An 18,994-nucleotide genomic window follows, 5' to 3' on the forward strand; every position below is an offset into this window, starting at 1 on the left:
CTGTCCATGGTTGCAGGAAGCAATGCTTCTGAAAACCTGTGGATGGAAACCAAAGGAAGGGAGAGCGCTCTAGTGCTTGAATCCTGCTTGCGGGTTTCCGAGGCATCTGGTTGGCCATGGTGACAACAGGATGCTGGAGAAGACTGGCCATTGGCCTGATCCTGCAGGCTCTTCTTAAGTTCTTAGTTTACCAAGAGTACTGGGAACTGTAGCCCTGTGAGGGGTGAACTGTAGTTCCCAGGATTCATAAGGAGAAGTCATGTGCTTTTTAAATCTATGGTGTGTACGCAGCCATAGAGAGGCAGGGGAAGCCTACCCTTAACAATGATTATTTTTCATCACGAGTTTACGGGGGTGGGGTGGGAGGAGAGAAGCACCAATTTCCCTTTGGTCCGCTTCATCTGTCCCTTCTCTCTCCTGCTGACTACTCATCACTGACTCCCGCAAGGGCAGTTCCGAGACAGACACGCCTGCAATTCATCAAAGGGGAGGCATAAGTCTTCAATGACAGGTCTACTGTAGCGTATCACACCGATGCAATGGGATGTTAGCACAGCACAGCAGAGGAGGGGAGAGGAAAGCCCTGGAGGTTGCCAGCCCTCTCGCCACAGCAAGCCAGTCTGGACCTCGCTTTAATGAATCTGTGTATAATTGCAGTAAAGAGCCAATCTCCAGAAAGGGGTGGACAAAATCTGTTGACTGCGATTTCTCACCTAAGTTTCTCACTTTCCCAATCTTTTAAGTTCAGTTCATCACCGTTCTGCACCACTTTTGCAATTTTGCCCACAGATCATCAGGATTTCATTTATCTTTTTGTCAAAGTATTTTATACTGCCTTCTCATAAAATATAGGTATGTGTGTGCGTGCACACAGCAATATATGGAGAGACATTAAAAGCAGGGCAGAACAATCATTAAAAATGACTGGCTACTCAAGAAAATCTTAAACAACTGCATAGGCGTGTTGGCATAAAAAGGACTTCAGGATATGCATCTCTGCTGGAAGAACTGATGTTTGCAAGGAAAAATCGGTATAAAATGAGAATTCCTTGAATGCCAAGATCCAGGGTTGGGGCAAGTACTCTTTGGTGAGAGAACCCAAGCAGAGATTTAAAATCACAAGATATTCAGCAAAATAAAATGTGGGAATATAGGCTGTTAGATCTTTAAAATATGTCCTTGTGAGTTCCAAAACTCCCTTCTTCCCTTAGCGTAGAAAAAGACCACACATTTGGTAAGTTAAAAATGGCTTACTTACAAACTCTCAAACTCAGATTCATGTGCTTTTCCATACAGCATTCGGAAAAATTTGCACAGGCAGTAAAAACTGGCTTAGTTACAGCAGTGAAAGTTCCTAAATTATTAGTGTAGGAACACAAGAATGGCTTGTGAGAGCCATGCGGCTAAGCTGGAGCAACCAGCTTGTTTTGGAAAGTGTACATTAGGTTAAATTTGCCTTTCAATGCAAATTGAATCAAATATCTCTCCCAACAGCAAGCCATTCTGTTTTTAGATTTTAAAATAACAATAAAAATTATTCACCTTTCTTCCAGCCTCTAGCCACCTGCCCGGCTATAAGATAGGGCCAGCTTTAGACAGATTTTTTCTTTTTATCTGGACAGGGCAGCTTCTGTCTTTAACCCAATCACTGACGGGAGTTGGGCGGCAGACCAGCTGCTCCCAGAGCCTGAGCCCAGGTCAAAGCAACATCAAAGACAGAATCACAAGGCCTTTCAGCTTACATTTGGCCCCTGAGTTTCCCGTTTCATCTCTCTCCCCCTTTTGTGTTTGTAGTCTTGAAAGAAGGTTCTGAGTTGCAGCACAGAAGTGAGGGGCAAGGTGGGAACCCACCATTTATCCACTGATCTGACAGCAGGACGTGGCCCCCCCTCCTCCAACGCATGCACACATGTCGAAGCACTCAGGAAGTGTGCCCAAACTTTGCTGGAGCTATCAGACAGGTACATTACCAGGCTTGGCACCAGTCACTAAGGCCCCAATATGGCAGAGCCTGCTGTTGACTACTGCCCTTGCTCCTCCTTTCCCCCCTGGTGCTGAGCAACTGCAAGTCACAGTTTAAGATCATGGGAAGAGCCCTGTAGCTGGATCAGTTCAAAGGTCCATCTAGTGCAGCATCCCGTAGTCATGCAGTGGCCAAAGCCTATGCAGTGCATCCTGCTTGCTTGGATTCTGATTCTGGACCATGTCAAGGACTGGCTGGGTGCGGAGGAATGGTGGGAAGAAGCACCAAAGGAAGAAGGCTCAGAGCCCGGGGCAGGGTGGGTGGGACAGCAATGAGTGGTCAGAGGCAGAAGACTGGGAAGAGGAGGTGTTGGAAGCTGAAGGGGAAACAGGGCTTAGTGAGCTGGGAGAGTCATAGCAGAGAGATGTCCAGAATCAGAGGCAGAAGCTGAAGCAGGAATGTGGGGGAAGGGAGAGTCATAGGCAACAAGCTCCCCACACCACCACCCCCAGTCTCCCAGGACCAGAAGAGGCGTGAAGCAAGAAGAACAAAGACAGGCACACAGGTGCACTCTCCACTTGCTCAGAAAAAATACCAGAGAGGAGGAGACAGGGGAGGGGGGGACCTTTAGTCTCAGCAACTGATCCATGGGGCAAGACCTGCTCAAGAAGAGTTCCTGTGATCATTAGGCATTAGGCATTCCGCCAAGTCTATGCAGATCCCGTTTTTGCTAATAAAGAGTTAACTCCAACTTTGAATAGTGTGACTTACTGCCGGCTCGCTCTGTGACAAACCAGACCTGGACATGGTTCTGGTTGCTGTCCCGTTGGTGCGGCTGCTGACAAGTCGCTTGTTGCCCAGTAAAAACAGGACAAATGCACACATAGGCAGAAGAACAGGGAGGGAGATAGAATTACAAAGTGAAGCCAAAAGGCTTAGCAGCGCAAGAGACAGTGAAAAGGCAATCCAGTCAAAAGAGTAAGGCAGGGGCCTTTTATTCCACAGAGGGCTGTGTTCCCTTTGAGGCAGTCTGCTGTGGCAGAATGCTGATGGTAAGGGATGGGCTATGCTCAAACCAGTGGTGAGTAGCACCAGATCTCAGAGGGGGTGTGGCATCCCTTATCTCTCACTCTCTTTCTTCAGCCTCCTTCTCCCCTTCCTTGACACACTCATGAAATTAAGATGAGGGTTGTGGGTTGTCCACCCTTGGGGCAGAAGATACTGGATGGGAGTAGGAATAAGCCACTTTCGTCCGGCATGTAATTGGTAAAGCCAGATGAATAGTGTGTTATGTGATAAACAACTTTCTATTGTGGGTGAGGAGGGAATTCCTGCAGCACCTTAAAAACCAACGACATAAACAAGCCACCCCCAGTCTCCACGCTTAATACAGTCAAATCTAGAAATGAGGAACCCATCGCACCTGCCTGATATGTGCTGATTTATGCTCCATACCAACAGTGCATTTAAAGCACATGGTTTTCCCTAAGGAATCATAAAACTGTAGTTTGTTAAGGGTGCTGGGAATTGTAGCCCAGTTGGGGTAAACAACGGTTCCCAGTGTTGTTGTTGTTTGTTGTTGTTTTGGGGGGCTGCTTTTTTTGGTTTGTGTTTGTGTGTGTGCAGCTTTTAAAAGGGTCCTTTTCCTTGTGGAAAAAAAGAACCAGTAGCCTCTAGGGTTTGTTGCTGGTGTTGCCATTTCTGTTTGTTTGCAAAGATGTCCACTGAGCATGAGGATGACACTCAAGAGGGTTTTAGTCTATAAAGCAGCATCCGTTGCTTTATACTGAGCCAGACCATTGGTCCATCTGTCTTGGCATTGTTGACATCGACAGGCAAAGACTCTCCAGGGAGTCTGTCAGACATCTTCACTCAGCTCTACCAAGGGAAGGAACCTGAGACTTTCGGTGTGTAAAGCAGGTGCACTTACCACTGAACAACAGCCCCTGCGTTGATGATAACATACAAAAATAAGATACAAAAATGAGAATTAAGAGCATAAGTAGAGCCCTGCTGGATCAGGCCCATCTAGTCCAGCCTCCTGTTCTCACAGTGGCCAGCCAGATGCCCGTGGGAATCCTGCAAGCAGGACCTGGGCACAAGAACCCTCTCCCCTCCTGCGGTTTCCAGCATCTGGGATTCAGAAGCATCACTGCCTCTGACTATGGAGTCACAGCACAGCCATCGGTAGCCCTCTCTTCCATGCTTTGGCACAATCCTCTTTTAACACCCTGTAGATTAGCGGCCATCCCTGCCTCCTGTGGGAGCGTGTTCCATAGTTTAACTAAGTGCTGCATGAAGGAATTATTTCTTTTATCTCTCCTTCAATTCACATTATGCATTATATTGGGGGAAATTGGTTTTAAAAATGTGCATATGTGAACTGAAACTGCATATAAATGTGTGTTTATTAGGATAAACCCACACTAAAATGCTGATAATTCTTTTTATGAGGAAAAAACAAAACATCGCTGTGGAAATGTGTAGAATGTAATTTTTTAAGAAATGAAAAGAAAAGAGAGGAAAAACTGAGAAGACAGAAGTGGACAGATTTGCCCGTCCCTAATACACATGGTATACCAAGGTGGGCTCCTGGCTTCTCAGGGTGATATGGCAGTAGACTTGTCCATTCCTAGTAAACATACATACACAGATGTATCTCAGCCTCCAGCCATCAGAGAAAGGTCTTCTAGCCATTAATGCCCATTGACGGAACATCTTTGCTAATAGCTCAAGAAAAGGCTAAGGGAAAGGTCACCTCATCCCTCAGCTGCTATTGCAGTGTGCTACCAAGAGCGGTGTGCCATGGTGGGGCGATTCTGACAACCTCTTCATCCTGCCCATGGTTTCTGGTGAAACAGCTGCTGTGGAAAGGCTTGTTTAAGGCAGCTTCTTTGTTTACAGTACTACACACAGGTCTGGCAGTTTGGATATCCGAACCTGTGGTGGGTGGGTGTGTATAAGCGAGGTTTGGGTACTAATTTCTTGTGTTTGGATAAGTGATTTTTTTTTTTTATAACGAGCGTTTGAATAGCGGGACCTGCGTGTATGTGTAAAGGAAGCCATATATCCTAAAGACACCACGGTCTCCAGTGACCTTCATTTCATGGAAACCGAACCCTGGTAAAGTGCGGGTACCCCTGGAGTCTCTCACTGCTCAGAGACCGGGGTGGTCTTGACATAACTCAGGGCCTCATAAAATTATAGAATTGTAAAGTTGGAAGGGACCCTGAGGATCATCTAGTTCAACCCCCTGAAATGCAGGAATATGCAGGGGTGTGCACAATCGTGTTGTGAGGATGTGGCCATAGTACTCAGATGCTGAACACAAAAATATTCATACTCTAAGGCAATTCTGTCTCTAAATGCGCGTGCGCGCACACACACACTCATCACAGTTCTTCCTCTACTTTAAACTGGGCACGTCTGGAGTGGATGGTTCCAGCTCCCAAAAGCTTCTCTCTCTCTCTCTCTCTCTCTCTCTCTGGCCAAGCCAAAGACAATGTAAGCTTATCCTAATGAGATTTTGAGCATTGCTTATCCCTTCAGTTCACCGAGGTTAAGTGCTATTGTAACTCAGCGACAGAAGCGGACTTTACAACCATTCTTTCAATTTTGAGGCGGAATGAAACAAGCCTGTATGAGGATCATGATGAGAATATTTACCCTATTGTTATTATTATTATTATTAGCAAGCCCAATGTGTGTACACTACTATCAGGCCTCCTAAAGGGCCACCCATGCCCAGAACAGGAGTGAAATTCAATTCAGTTCACATTTAAAGCTGAATTTATCAGATCTACACTTTCTGAAACAATCTGAGGACTGGAACACAACCATCTGAATCTTGCAATACAGTTTTCCAACTACACTACATTTACAAACATGCATATTTTAGGGGAACAAGTGCATAAATGTAAATATATCAGTGAAAACAATGTACAAAAGCTGCCCTATAACAGGACATATTGCTTGCAAAAAGATGTGCACATTAAGGAAAATAATTAGGATAAATTTGCACTAAAATACTGGAAATTTTTCATGAATATTCATTTTAAAGAGAATTGGAAAATTGCTGAAGAAATGTAGAGAACTGAATTTAAGATCGAGGAAAATGAGAAACCAAGAGAACCAAAACTGAAAGATCCTTCAATTCCTACGCAGGGAAGAATATTGGAAGCTGGGTTGGTGAAAGGGCATTGGTTCTTCTAGCCCAGTACTGCCTGCACTGACTGGCAGCATCAATTCTTCAGGGCTCTCTCATCATTTGCCACCTGATCCTTTTAATCAGATATGCTGGGAATTGAACCCGAGACCTTTGGCACGCAAAGCAGATGCTTCATCACCAACCTATAGCCTCTCTCCTCACCCCATCCCATGAGCTGCTTTCAACCAATGCAAACAGTTGGTCCGTTTAGCTCATTATAGTCCATTTTGGTTTAACTACCTGAGGTTTTCAGTAGAACCTTTGCATGCAAAGGTGTGTGTGCTCCACAATTTAGCTAAAGACTCACATGAGTCACACCCAATGGAAGGACACAGAAATATCTGCCTTATCCTTAGTCATACTGTTTGTCAATCTAGCCCAGCACTGTCTGCTCTGACTGGCAGTGGTGTCTGGCAGAAGACTTCTGCCATCCAGTGGAGGTTGGTCCGCCAGGGCAAATGGGGAGCTGTTCCACTAACCTCAGCCAGCCCTCACTTCCCTGCCTCTTTTCTTACAACCAGTCCAATGGGATGGCCCTGCCTGTCAGCTTCCTCCACATCAGTCTCAGTGTTGCCTCTTGCAGAACTCATTAGGGAGGAGGATGAGGACAAACCTAGAATTAATTGGCTCTGCCTGCCATTGACTCAGACTGCACCTACTGTTGGTCTCCCTGCCTTCTGCCCCACCAATCCCCATGGGCGCCAGCTGCCACTGTAGACTAGGCTGCTTCAAATCTCATTCCTTCCATGGACTCATTAGCTGGACTTGCGGCAATTCTCTCTCTCTCTCTCCCAACCCTCCCTCCCTCTTTCAACCCTCTATCTGCAGTAACAGTACTATCAGCCTACCTCGCAGGGCCGTTGTGTGAGGACTGTTTCCAAAGGCATGCATGATGGTCTTTGTAAAGTATACTGCATCAGCATCAGTCTGCCTCAAGAGAAAATGGAGGGTGCATCCCAGGGTGAAGTCAAACTGCTGCACTGCAGCATCAAAGAGACCTCCCCAGGGTGCAAGCCTAGGCGGTGTGTATGGAGGTCCTGCGCTGCCCAGAAGACAAGACCTACCTCTCAGCATCGCTGATGTGGTCCAAATGAAAGCAATCTATTTGGCACCAACTTGGCTGCAGGAGTTTTCAGAAGGAGGCGTACAAGGCACCATCCAACCATCTTAGGGACTCCACTCTAGATTTGTGTACAGTTTACTCCTTAGGCTTTTCTTCTCCCAAAGACATCCCACAAAGCACTGGGGGTTTAGGATCAGAGTTTTCCTTCTCCTAGATGGGTTACCTTCCCAAGTTCCCCATCTGCCCCTCACTTCCCTCTGCAGCACATGCAGGAACCACTTTCTTGACTTTTGGACCCACTATTGGTCTCATCTGCTCAATCCACCAGAGCCTGTCTTCGTATGCATGTGAAGTACCGGTATATGGTGCTATGTCAAAGATTGTTATTATACGGATATAAATCCAGGACCCTTGAAAACCAGCATGGATGGGTGTGTCCCAAAGGTAAAGGTAAAGGGACGACTGGACCATTAGGTCCAGTCGTGGCCGACTCTGGGGTTGCGGTGCTCATCTCGCTTTATTGGCCGAGGGAGCCAGCGTACAGCTTCCAGGTCAAGCTGCTTCTGGCAAAGCAGAGCAGCACACGGAAGCGCCGTTTACCTTCCCGCCAGAGCGGTACCTATTTGTCTACTTGCCCTTTGACGTGCTTTCGAACTACTAGGTTGGCAGGAGCAGGGACCGAGCAATGGGAGCTCACCCCGTCGCGGGGATTCGAACCGCTGACCTTCTGCTCAGCAAGTCCTAGGCTCTGTGGTTTAACCCACAGCGCCACCCGCGTCCCATCCCAAAGGTAGAAATAATTATTTAGAGCTTGGGTTTAAACAAGAGTGTGGGAAACTTCTGTGTGGCTCCTTCACATTCTCTGGTATGCCTGGGTCTCAAGCCTGTTGATTTCTCTGTGCCCCCCCTCCCCTGTGCCCCACCTGCCATCGCCCACCTGCCAGCCACGGTCCTGATGCACACATGGCAGCTGCGATGGCTTCTCCCGGTGTAATTAACAAGGAGCAAAGGCCTTTGGGGATGCATTAGCCCCGCTTCAGGCAGCCGAGAGCGGATGGGAAAATAAATGGGCTCGGGAGCTCTGGGGACATTAGCGGGCCTGCAGACAGCGAGGAGGCAGCAAGTGGAAAAGAAATACTGCTAGCCAAAAGGGGGGAAGGATATTTACGTCCATTCCTCTTCCGTGCAGTGCGGCGGGGAGAAAGGGAGACGAACCGAACCGGAGAGAGCCGGGAAGGAGATTGAAGGCGCAGGGTAAGATGCTTGACATTTAGCACTAGCACAAAGCCATGTTGAGCTGCATGGAGAAGGGTGCGATGCTAAGCCATAAGGTGGGGATCTGAGTGCAAAAAAAGAAAAGAACATTGAAAGAGCTCAGCTGCTGGATCTGGCCAAAGTACCATCTAGTCCAGACCTGTTCTCATAGCGGGCAATTAGATGCCTCCGTGGGAAATCTGAGCACAATAGCACTCTCTCCCCACTTGCAATTTCCAGAAATTGGTATTTAGAGGCATTTTGCCTCTGATAGTGGAGGGAGAACATAGACATTGTGGCTAGTAGACATTGCTAGCCCTAACCTCTATAAATTTGTCAAATTCTCTTCCGAGAAGAGCATCATGAATAAGAACAGGAGATAGGTGCTCCTGGTTCAAGCCAAAGGAGCATCTAGTTCAGCATCCTATTCTCACTGGACGCCCCTATGGGAAGCCCCCAAGCAGGATGTGCCTGCAACAGCCACTCTCTGGACTCTGACCGACACATCATGCTTATTCCTTTACACAGGAACCCAGCCAGAACAGCCCAAAGAGGCATATCTAGCCTAGTATACTGATTCACGCAATGCCCACCTATGGATGCTTAAGAACATGAGAAGAAAAAAGAAAGAAGAGCCCAACAGATCAGGCCAATGACCCATCTAGTTTAGCTTCCTGTTCTCAGAATGGCCAAGTTTCTAGCAACCGGTACAGTGGTACCTCGGGTTACATACACTTCAGGTTTCAGACTCCGCTAACCCAGAAATATTATCTTGGGTTAAGAACTTTGCTTCAGGATGAGAACAGAAATCGGCAGCAGCAGCGGGAGGCCCCATTAACTAAAGTGGTGCTTCAGGTTAAGAACAGTTTCAGGTTAAGAACAGACCTCCGGAACGAATTTAGTACTTAACCCAAGGTACCACTGTATTCAGAAGTACTGCTGCTTCTTTTAAAGCCATCCTAGTTGGTGGCCATCACTACTTCCTCTAGGAGTGCGTTCCATATTGTTACTATGCACTTCAGGATGGGGACAAGGTAATTTGCAAATCTGTCCTTGAGATATCACAAACTGCTCATCGGAAACAGGTGTTGTGTTCCTTTAACCTATTGATTTCACACACACACCCATAAATCTGGATTAAATTGGGTAGGGAATACAGGGTGGCATCTTGATGCAGACAACACTGCGGCCATATCCACAACATACATTAAAAACACTATTACACCAGTTTAACAGTCATGGTTTTCTGCCCCCGCCCCGGCCAAAAACTCCTAGGAACTGTAGTTTGCTGGTGAGTTGTTTGGAAAGCCTCTTTTCCTTTCACAGAGCTACAATTAACAGTGTGGTTTAACAACCAATCCCTCTTCACAAGGAACTCTAGAACTACAGCTCTCTGTGGGGAATAGGTATCTCCTCTAAACTCTCAGCACCCTTAAAAGATTACATTTCCCAGGATCCTTTGGGGGAAGCCACAGCTGTTTAAAGTGGTATGATACTGCTTGGATGTATGGTGTGGATGTAGCTGCAAAAAAAAACCCTGTGTGCATGAGAAGCATCAATTCCACAATAAAAACTGGTCTTGTAGCATCCCCTCTGAATAAAAATTCATATGGAAAGCCCACAAGCAGAACTTGGAGGTCCTGGCCCTCTCCTGATGTTGCTCCCCAGTAACTGGCATTGCGAAGCAGTGCCTCTGATCCAGGAGGCAGCGTACAGCCATTGCCACTCATAGCCCTTGATTACCATATTTTTTGCTCTATAAGACTCACTTTTTCCCTCCTAAAAAGTAAGGGGAAATGTGTGTGCGTCTTATGGAGCGAATGCAGGCTGCACAGCTATCACAGAAGCCAGAACAGCAAGAGGGATTGCTGCTTTTACTACGCAGTGATCCCTCTTGCTGTTCTGGCTTCTGAGATTCAGAAAAAAAAAATTCTTGTTTTCCTCCTCCAAAAACTAGGTGCGTCTTGTGGTCTGGTGCGTCTTATAGAGCGAAAAATATGGTACCTATGAAATAGTTGCAAGTACGGTTTGACATCGCATGACTTTGCACCAAACCTCTGAGGCAAATGCACAGTTGGAAAATGGAGCTGGGAACCTCAGGCCCAGCTGTGTGGCAGGTTGTGGCCCTCCAGGCCTCTCTACAGGGCCCTCAGGATTCTCCCCAGGCCACACCCCTCACTGGCCCTACTCTGCACCCTCCTTGAGGACTCACACATGTCTTTGAATTCTGATAATGATTCTTGGTTGCCTGGATGCAGGACAGTAGAAACCAGGTAAAATTTACATTTGTTGTTCTAGTCCCTTTTGCCTCTGGCCCCGCCCACAACTGGCATGTGCCCCCCCCCCCCCCGCATTTGCCCAGAAGGCAATGTGGCCCTCAGGCTGAAAAAGGTTCCCCACACCTACCCTTAAGAAAAAGGAGAAGCCTGAAAAGGAAGTCTGAACAGCCTCTAGCATCACCCCCAGAGAAGGCCTCCTTTTTAACTGCTCCCCCTCCCCACAACACACACATACACACCACCGTGAACAAGCTGCATAATTAACAGCCTAACAACTGGGGCAAGCTACATGAAGGGAAACCAGCCAGCCCTGGGAGTAGGGGGAGAAGAAGGGTGAAATGTTAATTAAGGCCTGTAAACCATTTTAAAATCACTGGAATAAGGTGCCACAGCAGAACATCCTGCCCTTGACCAAATAAAACATATTTTTTTTTTAAATAGTGCAGCAAAGAAGACGTCGGCAGGAAAACCTGACTTCCTTTGCAGGAGGTACTTTCAAAATGTGTCATAGTGAGCCTCCCTGAGTCAAGAAAATTACTTTTCTTCTTTTTCCATTTTTTGGGGACATCATCAGGACTGACACCCAGATATTCAGCTGCCTGAGGCAAAGGGACATGTACTGTTTCATGTACAGCTTGCATTGGGTACACTCTGCAGAATCTTCAAGCAGGGCTGTCTGAAACCCTGGAGAGCTGCTGCCAGTCAGTGCAGACAATACTGAGCCAGATGGACCAATATTCTGACCCTGTATAAAGGCTCCTATGTTCCCATGTCTTAAGGGAAGGGCCATAATTCAGTGGGAGAATATTTGCTTTTCATGAAGAAGATGACAGGCTCAGTCGCCGGAATCTCCTGCTGGGACTAGAAATGTCGCCTGCCTGAAACTCTGTAGAACTACTGCCAGTCAGTGCAGACAGTACTGAGTAGAATGGACCAATGGATAAGTCAGCTTCCTATGTTCCTACATAAAGGTGAAGGTACCCCTGACTGTTAGGTCCAGTCGCAGACAACTCTGAGGTTGTGGCGCTCATCTCGCTCTATAGGCCAAGGGAGCTGGCGTTTGTCTGCACACAGCTTCTGGGTCATGTGGCCAGCATGACTAATCTGCTTCTGGCGAGCCAGAGCAGCGCATGGAAACGCCATTTACCTTCCCGCCGGAGCGGTACCTGTTTATCTACTTGCACTTTGACGTGCTTTCAAACCGCTAGGTTGGCAGGAGCTGGGACTGAGCAACAAGAGCTCACCCCGTCGTGGGGATTCAAACCGCCGCCCTTCTGATCGGCAAGTCCTGGGCTCTGTGGTTTAGACCACAGCGCCACCCGCGTCCCTATGTTCCAACATAAACTGGTATAAAATCAATTTTTTGCTTTACAGGGAAGATAAGAGCTCTGGCTCATTAACTGGCCCACCTCCAAAGGCACAAGATGCTGGCAAACAAATTCTGCCAGCTGTTCAAGCCTTTAGTGCAGAGATGGGCAACTGGGTGGCCCTCCAGACGTTGCCAACACTGCAACACCCCATCACCCCCAGTCACTGTGCACATTGGGAGAGATCAGATTCCCCAACCCTGTTTTATATTTTTTCGCTCATAGGATGACAAGCAGAAATCCAACAGGTGCAGCAGCTCTCCGCCTCTATGCCCAGGAAACGAAGCTTCACCCTTGAATTCCTGTCCACCAGCTGGTCGTCCCTGAAAGAAGGGAGGAACCAACTCGTTTCTTTCTTTTCTGATAATAAGCAATATACTTAGGCAAGAATGCAACGGGTGAATCTTAGCTTCCGATGATGGGGGAAACGGCGGGTGAGTGGGCGTCAGAAATAATATAGAGTCCCACCTCCGAGAAAGCCCTGCTAAGAAAGTTTGGCTAGCTGGAACTGTTGGGGAGGCGTCGTTGCTCCGGATCCCCCTTGCGCGGGGTCCCTTTCCCCTCCGCCGCCGCCGCCGCCTCCCCCGGCAGCTTGGCAGCCGCCCCGGAGCCGCCGCGCCGCCGCCGCCACCGCGGGAGAGAGGTAATAAATAACCCGGCGAGAGGAGCGGCGGAGCCCAGAGGGCGGCGCAGACCCTGCTTCTGCCGCCGCCGCCGCGGTTGGAAACTCCTCCAGGCCTCCCGCCCCCGGTCGCCTGGAGCCGGCCGGGCCAGACGGAGGAAGGAAAGCAGGCGGGCGGGCAGGAAGGAGGCGCGCTCCCAAGCAGCCCCATCGCCCCCGGGGCGCACAGCAGGACGAGGCGGAGGCAGGCAGCCAGCTAAGCAGCCTCCTCGCTCGGCGAGCTTCGCCAGCGGTCAGAGCAGCTCCCGGCTTTGCCAGCCTGCGCGCCCTGCTCCGCGCGTTGCTTCGCCCTTTGGGAGGAGGGGGCGAAGGGGTTCCACGTGGCACCGGATCAGGGCCCAAGGAGGCGAGAGAACGAAGCCACCCACTGACACACAGCCCGGCCGTGGTTTCATTGCTTGCTGCAAATTTCTGTTTGGATCCCAAGGGGCCAACCGGATGCCACCTAAGTGCGATTGAAACAGCCCTGGGGGGGGGGGGGGGAGAGACAACAACCCCAAAACTGACAGCTGCTTTCGGGCGCCCCCAGACACCCTCACGGTCTCCCTCCACTCTTTGCCACTCCTAATATAACCCGATGAGGCTTAGTGGGCGAGTTCACTCACCCTCTCCTTTCCCTCCCCAGGGAAAAGAAAAATGTATTAAAGGAACTGAAATGGGAACGCTACTGAACACCCACCCCCTGCCCAATACAGTGGTACCTCGGGTTAAGTACTTAATTCGTTCCGGAGGTCTGTTCTTAACCTGAAACTGTTCTTAACCTGAAGCACCACTTTAGCTAATGGGGCCTCCTGCTGCCGCCGCCGCGCTGCCGGAGCACGATTTCTGTTCTCATCCTGAAGCAAAGTTCTTAACCCGAGGTACTATTTCTGGGTTAGTGGAGTCTGTAACCTGAAGCGTATGTAACCCAAGGTACATACATTTGGGTCTTGCTTGTGGGTTTTCTCGCGGACATCTGGTTGACAACAGTGAGAACGGGATGCTTGGGATAGATGAGCCCAACACATTTTTATGTTCCTAAATGTATGGTGTAAGACTTGGCCAGACATCCATACTGACCACTCTGCAGGGTCATGGATGAGAGTCGCTCACTTTGAACACTGACCAGCACAGAGATGGGGAAACTCCCCCTCCCCCAGCCGATGTTGTTGGACTCCATCTCCCATCAGCCCCAGCCACCCTGGGCAAACATCAGTTGCGATAGGAGCTGTAGTCCCAGTAACGCAGATTCCGTAACCCTGTTTCAGCACAGAAACATTGTTATTCTGCCCCCCATCCCAAATAAGGTGGTGGTCTTGATCACTAGCAATTTTGACAAGCACCTCTTTCAAAAAAATGCCTCCCATCCAATTTTCCTTCCCATGGACCAGAGGAACAGATAATAGTCCTTGTAAAGTGCTGTGTGTGCATGTGCAACAATTTTTTTTAGGCCTGCAGGCACATTTTGATTTTTGAAGGAGTGCCACAGGCACAAGCTGCTCTGGTCACTTCTCCCCCAACTCCCTCCCCACAACAAGACAGAAAGAGAGAAAGTTATGAGTGCACACATTTTTCTTCCCCCAGGGTTCTGAGTTAAAGTCAGATCCAGTCAAATTAATATGAGCATTGAAAAGCACATAGAATTGAAAGAGAAAATGGGAAAGAGCATCACTCTTCCAACCTCCTCCTCCAGCTTTATGTGCTTTTAAATTGAGAAAAAGGGTACCCACAAGACCCTTGTCTGCCCCACACCCCATTCTGACTGCCCACTCCGCATGAGGTGCTTAAGGCATGATCTTTTCCTCCCTTGAAAAATGATTACCCAAACCAGAGCAAGTCATGCAAAAATAGTAAAAAAAAAAATAATTAAATTAATGCAAAATAATAGAAGCTATGTGCATTTGCATGATTTTGTTACGTTACAGAATCCAGCTCTTTTTGGGAAGTGCGCAGAATTTGAAAGCATTTTAAAAAAATGTTTCCTGTTACGGAGAATGCCCACCCTACCCCACTCCCCTTCACCTCCCCAACCACAGCTGATGCGATGAATAAAATTGTGGCTGACAAGGGGATGAGCAACCAGACAGAAAGCCAGAGGCATTGGATGGCGTTAACCAGTTTTAACAAGCAGGAGGGGGTTGAGGTGGCTTGAGTAGCCCCCCCCAAAAAGAACCCCAGTATTTATGAAACATTGCCATGCCTGCTACCACACCTCTAAAGCACTAAACCACAAAGTGTTAAAGGAACAGGGTTCTTCTTTTTATCTTCTTTGTTTTGTGGCCTTTTTTTTTTTTTAATCCGGAGCTGTCAAGTGCAAGGATGAAGGTTCCCCCAGCGGAGAGAGGGAGACAGCTTATGTGCTTGGCTTGGCTCCCTTCCTTTTATCGCGCCAGCCGCCCTCGGCATAGAGAGAGGGGAACAAGAGCTGCCTTCTCGGAAGAGGGGAATCCTGCACCCACGCTCAAGACTCCGGCACGCCCAGAAACCGACTCTCGCCTCCTCTCTTGTGGTTTGCCCTCAAACCCGCCCCCCCGCCCTCTGCTGTTTCTTTCGAAAGCAGAGGTGGGGAGCGAAACTGGTTTGGCAAACATCTATAATTATAATCGCTTGGAGGTGTGTGTGTGTGTATGCGGCGGAGGGTGGGGGGAGAACCTAGTTAAATCTGGAGGTTGAGGGAGGAAGGAAGGAAAGCAGACATGAAAGGAGATATAGGCCGCCGGCCTTCCCACACTGCCCTGTGACTGGGGTGACATGTCGTGGCCTGTTGGTACCTAGGAGCACAGGAAGCTGCCTTCTCCTGAACCAGAGCATTTGTCCATTTAGCTCAGTCTTGTCCAAACTGACTGGCAGTGACTCTCAGGGGTTTTCAGCCAGGGAGCATTCCTAGCCCTCCCTGGAGGTGTGACTAAACCCCAGACCTTCTGCATGCAAAGCGGATGCTCTGCCACTGAACTAAGGCCCTTCCCTTAAGATATGCAAACCTAGGAAACGGCCTTATTCCAAACGAGACCTTTAGTCTGCTTAGCTGAATATATTCTACACCGACTGGCAGCCACTTTCTGGGGTTTCAGACGAAGGATCTTTCCCAGCCTTACCTGGGGATGCCACTGGGGATTGAACCTGGGACCTGCTCCATGCAAAGCAGATGCTCTGCCACTGAGCCAGGACACTTCCCCATCTAACATACATACTCTGTAAGTTGGTCCGGCTATGTCCATTCAAGCCTGCATTATGACTGGCATCTGTTTTCTGCATTTGAAGAGTGTCATTTGGGCACCTGTTTGCTTGGACTGATTTCCTAATTACCCTCTTTGATGCAAGCTGAAAAGTGAATGTACCAGATGGATGAGGCCTCAGGTAGAGTAAGAGGGCGGATGGCATGATTATTGGGATGGCTTCTTCCCTGAGGCTCAGGAGATGCTGGTTCATCTCCTCCTCCCACTTCTTGCTCCTTTAACTCTAGGCAAGCCTCTCCTTCTGCCTGCTGCTGGAGAGCCACAACTTTGGCTTTCTGCAAGAAATCAAACAAACACCCTGGTGCACTGATGGACTTCCTCGACGGTGGCTAACCCGGGTCAGAGCCATGACATGCTCCAGTTCAACTGAGAAGCAGCAAAAGAACATGGGCAAAACCTACAATAGTCCTCCCTTCTCAGCGTTGCAATACAATTGTCACAGTCAGTCTATGGAATTTGCTCCCACAAGATGGCCACCAACTTGGATGGCTTTAAAAGAGGATTAGGCAAATTCATGGGCGAGGTCATCAATGGCTACTAGCCACAATGGCTATGTCCTATCTCCATTGTTGGAGGCAGTATGCCACTGAATCCCAGTTGATGGGAATCACAAGTGGGGAGAGAGTTGTGGTGCTCAGGTCCTGCATTTGGGGTTCCCATATCTGGTTGGCCACTGTGAGAACAAGATGCTGGACCAAATGGGTCTTTGGCCTGATCCAGCAGGGCTCTTCTTACGTTCTTCCTTGGATAAGTGGCTTCTCATAATACTAGGTGCCTGTAGCAGCTCTCAGAAGCAACAGCCAGTACAGGAAACAGAAGGCTTCTTGCCACATGGAGGCTCATTTGCAGGCCCTTGTGAAAACTGGCCCAATGAATTACCCAAAGCAAGGCTCAAGTTAGCTTTGATTAAGGATAAGTAAGCACCCACTTGCTTCACCTGAGTATCAACCGGGCTGCTTGAGTGTTCAAGTACAATGCTAAAAAACAACAACTCAAAACCTTTGTTGAGGGTTGTACTAAACTTGAATTTGAGCAGGGGAGGGGCATAACAAAGGTTCCACCCTACGCAACTTTCACTTGTGACACCCCAATAAGATTATACTTGACACGTCCAAATGGCTACAGGAACCCTCAATACATGGCCCACAGCTCTTTGGGAGAAGGAAGGTGTATTAATGTGAAAGATAGTATACAGTGGTACCTCGGGTTACATACGCTTCAAGTTACATACGCTTCAGGTTACAGACTCCACTAACCCAGAAATAGTACCTCGGGTTAAGAACTTTGCTTCAGGATGAGAACAGAAATTGTGCGGCGGCGGCACAGCAGCAGCAGCGGGAGGCCCCATTAGCTAAAGTGGTGCTTCAGGTTAAGAACAGTTTCGGGTTAAGAACGCACCTCCGGAATGAATTAAGTACATAACCAGAGGTACCACTGTATTAATATAGGTTCTGGAATGCATACATGTTCTGTCTAGGCAGCGGCTGCAGGCTTAGTTTTGTTCTTCGCCAGCTTAAAGCCTCACAGGTCTTCCCGTTGTAATCCTCTAAAACCCCTAGAACAGGTGAAGCAGAGGCTCTCAGCGTGCTCAGCCAGGCCAAATACTAGCCAGATTAGTATTTTGTGCCATTCTGTGCCACTGACTGCCTGACATTTGCCAATTGGTTACTACCTTGAGTGGTGTATTAGGCTACTGGTGCAGATGGCCCACAGCAGCTGTTGCTGGGTGGAGAGGGAAGAAAGCCACGGCCGCCAGGCACAAATCGCTGATCTTAGAAAGATTAAAGAAAGCTCTGTAACAGCTTGATCCCAAAGGGCCACTTCCTAGGCTGAATTCCCCCACATGCATTTTTTAAAGGGGGAAAACATATGCTGCTCAGGCACGACCAACGACAATGGGAAATGTACACTTGCACCAGAGTAGTGAGCCTAACGTTTAACTCAGCCTAGCTCCTAAGCATGGATGCCTTAAGGCAGACTTGAAAGTAAGTCCACCAAGGCGACTAGCCCACAATAGCTTGTGCAAGACCGTCTGCCTAAGAACATAAGAAGAGCTGTTGGGTCAGGTCAAAGGCCCATTCTGTTCTCACAGTGGCTAAATAGGTGCCTCTGGGAAGCCCCAGACAGGGCATGAAGGCAAGAGGCCTTTCCTTCTGTTATTTATCAGAACATAAGGATAGCCCAAAGACTCATCTAGTCCAGCATCCTGTTTTCCCAGTGGCCAGCCAGATGTCCCAGTGGGAAGCCCGAAAGGACAAAACAGTGCTTTCCCTACTTGGAATTCCCAGCAATGGGTATTCAGATGCATATGACCTCTGGCAGCAGAGCTAGAACATAGCCCTCATGGCTAGTAGCCGTTGGCTACTATGAATAGTCATGGATGTAGCCATATATCCTCCTACAAAGACCCAAGTCTCTGGGGTGGGGAAGACATGGCTCTCCAGATGTTGCTGGACTACAGCTCCCACCATCTCTTACCATTGGCCATGCTGGCTGCTTGGAGCCCAACAACATATGGAAGGCCATATGCTCCCCCACCACTGGGTCAACCCTCTGCGGTCTACATAAGTTGTTTGAAGTAGCGAGCTCCGTAAATCGTCAAGTGGAAACATGTGTTTGTAAACACAGCAGAAAGGCACACTCACATACCAGTTATGATGCAAAACAGCCACTCAGACAGACAGAGACACCCAAGCAGAAGATCAGCCAGTGTCTTCCCCTTTAGAAGATAAGAATGCAAGAAGAGCTCTGCCAGAACACATTGGGGAAGAAGGAACAAGGAAGCATCAATAGAACAGCACCCAGAATAAGAACAGAAGCTGGATCAAGCCAATCTAGTCTAGCAACTTGTTCTCACAGTGGCCAACCAGATGTCTGTGGGAAGCACACAAGCAAGACCTAAGTGCAAGAGGACTCTCTCCTCCTATGGTTTCCAGCAACTGGTATTCAGAAGCATACTACTTC

General features: G+C 48.6%; 1 protein-coding gene across 3 annotated transcripts in view; it reads right to left on the reverse strand.

Annotated features, from left to right (window-relative positions):
• SAMD11 (sterile alpha motif domain containing 11) overlaps positions 1-18,994 on the reverse strand; it is a 297,706-nt gene that overhangs the window by 144,159 nt on the left and 134,553 nt on the right. Inside the window, exon 1 of one of the 3 annotated variants that reach the window (XM_081016046.1) lies at positions 12,602-12,612. The exons of the other annotated variants lie outside the window; for them this stretch is intronic. The gene's annotated coding sequence lies outside the window, so the exon portion shown is untranslated. Of the gene's footprint in view, positions 1-12,601; positions 12,613-18,994 lie in introns of those variants that run through there. 3 annotated transcript variants of the gene reach the window in all.

Source organism: Podarcis pityusensis (genome assembly GCF_964106645.2).
Source record: "Podarcis pityusensis genome assembly, chromosome: 8".
NCBI classification, from domain to species: domain Eukaryota; kingdom Metazoa; phylum Chordata; class Lepidosauria; order Squamata; family Lacertidae; genus Podarcis; species Podarcis pityusensis.